This window comes from Gorilla gorilla, chromosome 18, assembly GCF_029281585.2.
Source record: "Gorilla gorilla gorilla isolate KB3781 chromosome 18, NHGRI_mGorGor1-v2.1_pri, whole genome shotgun sequence".
NCBI lineage: Eukaryota > Metazoa > Chordata > Mammalia > Primates > Hominidae > Gorilla > Gorilla gorilla.
In genome coordinates this window covers 34,315,249-34,320,954 of record NC_073242.2, presented here as the reverse complement: position 1 = coordinate 34,320,954, position 5,706 = coordinate 34,315,249, and the positions used below count along the sequence as shown (strand labels likewise).

The window sequence follows — 5,706 nt, the reverse complement described above, 5'->3', positions numbered from 1 at the left end:
TTGCCCAGGCTGGAGTGCAGTGGCATGATCTTGGCTCACTACAACCTCTGTCTCCTGGGTTCCAGTGATTCTCCTGCCTCAGCCTCCCTGAGATGGGATTACAGGTACGTACCACCACATCCAGCTAAGTTTTGTTAAAAATAGAAACTAAAAATGTAGAGCTGGGGTTTTGCCAGTTGGCCAGGCTGGTTTCGAACTCCTGACCTTGGGTGGTCTGCCCAGCTCGGCCTCCCAAAGTGCTGGGATTACAGGTGTGAGCCACTGTGCCTGGCCAACAATATTGTATTATTTATTTTGAAATAGCTAGAAGAGAGAATTTTGAATGTACTCACCACAAAGAAATGATAAATGTATGAGGTGATTGACATGGTAAATACCCTGATTTAATTTTTACACAATGCATATATCTATTGAAACATCACACTATACCCCATAAATATATATCATTATTATGTGTCAACTAGTAACAAAATAATAACTAATAATAACTAACAATAACAAAACATAATAATAAGCCGCAGACCACAAAGCTTATTAGAGGTAAAGTGAGGTTAATTCTTAAAAGTATTAGATTTAGATTTATGATTCCTCTAACTTTGCTATGGAACATTAATCATTCATAGCAAAATATTTCCTTTAGCTGATTATATGTATATATATTTTCTCAGTTAATTCAATATTATTCCACATTTAGAGTTAATAATTTTCTACCAGGCTTTTTTTTTTTCCTACTTCAATTTGTTTCCTCTGACGGGATACAAGACAAACACCGTTTGCCTGAGTTTTTAAAGCGTATTTCCTTTGCTCACTTGAATGATCAATAAAGACATAAGTCCAATTGGCAAAGTGAAAAGGGGGTTCTACGAGATTTTAATACACAGTAAAATATATATAAGTAAACCAGAAGTAATGTTTTCCCTGACAAAACTATTTTGAAATCACTTTCAATTCATGTGCCATGAAAAATGTTTAGATTTTCCTCCAATGATGTAATTGTAGAATTGAGATACATCTTATATACCTGCATAGCTTATGTGCTAACAAAGATGATAGTAACCCAGATAAACTGTGTGTTAGTTTTTCATATGTCTCAATGTCTCAGTGGGGAATCTTTTTTTTTTTTTTTTTTTTTTTCGAGACAGGGTCTCACTCCGTCTCCTAGGCTGGAGTGCAAGTGGTGTGATCCTGGGTCACTGCAACCCCCACCTCCCAGGTTCAAGTGATTTTCATGCCTCAGTCTCCTGAGTCGCTGGGACTACAGGTGCCCACTACTATGCCCAGTTAGTTTTTGTATTTTTAATAGAGATGGGGTTTCACCATGCTGGCCCAGCTGGTCTCAAACTCCTGACCTCAAGTGATCCTCCCGCCTTAGCCTCCCAAAGTGCTGGGATTACAGGGGTAAGCCACTGCACCAGCCTGTTTTTTTCTTTTAAATCATCTTGCCCTCAACATCTTAGTCAACGCTTATATGAAATTTTAGCAAAACAGTGATTGAAAAGCGGAGAATGTAAAGTCCCAGAGTTGGAGGAGTAGTTCATCCGGAAGCATCTGCCAAGTGATCAATTTTTTGGGGACAGTAGGAATAGAACAGGTCCGAGGAGTTACTTTTCTGGGAAATCAGGAAGTACTCATTGCCTCTCGTTCTTCAACTGAAGACAGGATTAACCAAGACAACGTGATTACATATTTGGCAAAGAGCTTCACACCTCACATCCTGTACAGACCTCACATCTTGCCTTACTCGCAGAAAGAGAATGAGGATGCTGTTGGACCAGAGGGAAGAAAAGAACCAGTTCATGCTGATGCTGCCACATTTACATCCCAGAAGAGGAAGGCTGAGGAAACCAAAATTTGTGTGCCAGGCAAGCACTTAAAATACTTCACCTTTTTTTTATTTTTTATTTTTTAGACGGAGTCTCACTCTGTCACCCAGGCTGGAGTGCAGTGGCATGATCTTGGCTCACTGCTACCTCCACCTCCCCAGTTCAAGTGATTCTCCTGCCTCAGCCTCATGAGTAGCTGGGATTACAGGCGCCTGGCACCACGCCTGGCTAATTTTGTGTTTTTATTAGGGACAGGGTTTCGCCATGTTGGCAAGGTTGGTCTCGAACTCCTGACCTCAGGTGATCTGCCCACCTCAGCCTCTCAAAATGCTGGGATTACAGGCATGAACCACTGCACCCAGCCAATACTTCATCTTTTTAAGTCCTACCAACATACATGAGAAAGATGTCAATGCTGTCTTATAAATAAGGAGCGCAAGGCTCAAAGAGGTTCATTTGTCCTTGCTTTTATTTTGTTAATTAGCATTTATTAAGTACTCTTGCTAGGTGCCAACACCTGTATAATTTATTTACGTATTTTATCTCATTCGGTCTTCAAAACTTGTATGCCATCATCCATACCACAAGTGAGAAAAGTATGGATAAGAAATGTTCACACATTTCCATTCTTAGCGTCAGGGGGCAATAGATAAACACTCCTGGAACAAATTGAGGAACGTGAGGCAGTAGTCAGAAACAAAGAGATCAGGACAGGTGCGGTGGCTCACGCTTGTAATTCCAGCACTTGAGATGGGAAGATCAGGTCAGGAGTTCAAGACCAGCCTGGCCAACATAGCAAAACCCCAACTATACTAAAAATACAAAAATTAGCTGGGTGTGGTGGTGCGCACCTGTAATCACAGCTACTCAGGAGGCTGAGGCGGGAGAATTGCTTGAACCCAGTAGACGGAAGTTACAGTGAGCTGAGATCGCACCACTGCACTCTGGCCTGGGCAACAGGATGAGACTCTGTCTTCAAAAAAAAAAAAAAAAATGGAAAGAAAGGAACAAGGAGAACAAAACACCACATGGAAGACTGGTGCCCTTGTGAATGAAGGTTGCTTTCCAATATGCCACAGGTTGAAGGTCACACACGTAGCTTGTAAGCAGGGAAGATGGGATTTGAACTCTGATCCGCATGACTCCAGAGCCCAGGCACTTACCTACCCTACTCTCCTGCTCTTACTCTCTTTTTCAGTGAAATAATGGTATAAGGAAATTTTATAAAAACAATTGACTACCCACAGGCACTTCTACTTATTAACTGGTTAGCTAAGAATTAATGAACACTACAATTATTTCAGTCCTTGCAAATGAAACATCTATTGACAAACGGTCCTCTGCTTGATTTAGCAAATGAAATCAGGAATTTGTTTTTTTAATCTTTTTGAGACAGTGTCTCACTCGGTCGCCCAGGCTGGAGAACAGTGGCATGATCTCGGCTCACTGTAATCTCTGCCTCCCGGGTTCAGGCGATTTTCATGTCTCAACCTCCTGAGTATTTGGGATTACAGGCATGTGCCACCATGCCTGGCTAATTTTTGTATTTTTAGTAGAGATGGAGTTTCACCATGTTGGCCAGGCTGGTCTCAAACTCCTGCCCTCAAGTGACCTGCCCGCCTTGGCCTTCCAAAGTGCTGGGATTACAGGCGTGAGCCATCACGCCCCACTTGGAATCAGGACTCTTAATTGCAAGTGACAGCAGTCCAAATCCAACCAGCTGTAACCAAAGGTTACTTTTATTAGAGGGATTCTTGAAAGTCATGCAAAGGAAGAAAAAGTTGAGTCAAACTGGGACAAGAGCAGTGCAGAGATGCTGCTGAGCTTCCATTTGAGGGTGATAAGAGGCATGACCTGCCGGAAATCCCAGCCTGGCTTCTCCAGCAGCAGAAGCGACTATTTGTGTATCAGCTTCCTAATGCTGCTGTAACAAGTGACTAGAAATTACCTGGCTTAAAGCCACACAAATCTATTATTTTCTGATACTGGAGGCCAGAAGTCTGACACTGGGCTGAAATCAAAGTATTGGCCAGGATGTGTTCCCATCTGGAGGCTCTAGGAGAGAATTCATGTCTTTGCCTTTCTGTTTCTAGAGACTGCCTGCTTTCCTTGGCTCTGAAGTCTTTTCTTACGTCTTCAGAGCTAACAGTGAGAGTTGCATCCCTCTCTTACTCTCGCTCTTCCATTTCTCTCATCTCCCTGTGATTCTCATTTTTTGCCTCCCTCTTTTTTTTTTTTTCTTTTTGAGATGGGGTCTCACTCTGTCACCCAGGCTGGAGTGCAGTGGTGTGATCTCAGCTCACTGCAACCTCCACCCTCTGGGCTCAAGCCGTCCTCCCACCTCAGCCTCCTGAGTAGCTTGGACTACAGCTGCATGCCACCATGCATGGCTAATTTTTTTTTTTTTTTTGTATTTTTCGTAGAGACAGGGTTTCACCATGTTGCCCAGGCTGGTCTTGAACTCCTGAGCTCAAGTGAACCACCTGACTCAGCCTCCCAAAGTGCTGGGATTACAGGTGTGAGCCACTGTGCCGGGCCACCCTCTTCTATTTTTGAGAACCCTCATGATGACACTGCCCTAGTACCCACCAACCGCAGATCCTGTTTTAAGTTGAGATGATTAGCAACCGTAGTTCCACTGGCAACCTTAATTCCCCTTTGCCATGTGTCATAACATAGTCATGGATTAGGACGTGAACATCTTTAGGGGAGAGAATCACTATTCTGTCTCCTGTAGGGGCATACGCCTAGATTTACCAATCAGCAATTCTGGATGCAATAGATGAGGGGTAGATTTCCAAAAGGAAATTGAAGTGTTAGAAAGGAGGATGGGTGGCCATGTGCAGGGGCTCACACCTATAATCCCAGCACTTTGGAAGGCCGAGGCAGGTAGATCACTTTAGGTCAGGAGTTTAAGACCAGCCTGGCCAACATGGTGAAACTCTGTCTCTACTAAAAATACAATAATTAGCTGGGCGTGATGGTGTGCGCCTGTAATTCCAGCTACTTGGGAGGCTTGAACCCAGGAGGCAGAGGTTGCAGTGAGCTGAGATCCTGCAACTACACTCCAGCCTGGGTGACGAAGTGAAACTCTGTATCAAAAAAAAAAGAAGAAAGAAAAAAGAAAGGAGGATGATGATCAGTAATTCTCAGTAATTCCAGAAGATGGAAGGCCTGCTGGGCAGACACAGCCATAGCTGTCCATTATAGATTGAAACAGACGTCAAATCTGTCAAATCTGTCTTTGATGATTTATGCTCTTTCAGTGTCTCCAGATCAATCTTATAACTGCTACCAATTAGTATTAAATAGGTAGAAATACATGTCACTGTGGATTTGTATTGGCTTATAAGATACCCTGAAGTTATTTATTTATTTATTTAGAGACAGGGTCTCACTCTATACCCCAAGCTGGAGTGCAGTGGCGCAATCACTGCAGCCTCTGCCTTCCTGGTTCAAGCAATTCTTGTGCCTCAGCCTCCAAGTAGCTGGGATTACAGGTACTCACCACCACACCGAGCTCGTTTTGTATTTTCAGTAGAGACGGGGTTTCACCATGTTGGCCAGGCTGGTCTTGAACTCCTGACCTCAGGTGATCCACTTGCCTCAGCTTCCTAAAGTGCTGGAATTACAGGTGTGAGACACCGCACCCAGCTATTCCCTAAAGTTTAAAAAATTTCCTGCTTATGTTGTTCTCGTCTGTCCTTTTCTTATGTGTAGAACTCATAAAAATGGTTATGTGAAGGCCCTAGTGAATTGAAATTTTATTCTGCTACATTTAAGAAAATCAACATCCTCAAAAATAAATGGTATAATAGTAAGAATTTTTCTCAATTTAAGACATCAAGATTGTTCTCATCTCTATTAAGGCGGCATCCAAACT

The 5,706-nt window shown here is 42.9% G+C and overlaps 1 non-coding gene across 1 annotated transcript; it reads right to left on the bottom strand.

Annotated features, from left to right (window-relative positions):
• Positions 1 to 736: 736 nt before the first annotated feature.
• On the bottom strand, positions 737 to 860 carry LOC115931137 (small nucleolar RNA SNORA27). Its single transcript, XR_004067689.1, has one exon. It is a non-coding gene; the product is annotated as a small nucleolar RNA SNORA27 (small nucleolar RNA).
• Positions 861 to 5,706: the final 4,846 nt, after the last annotated feature.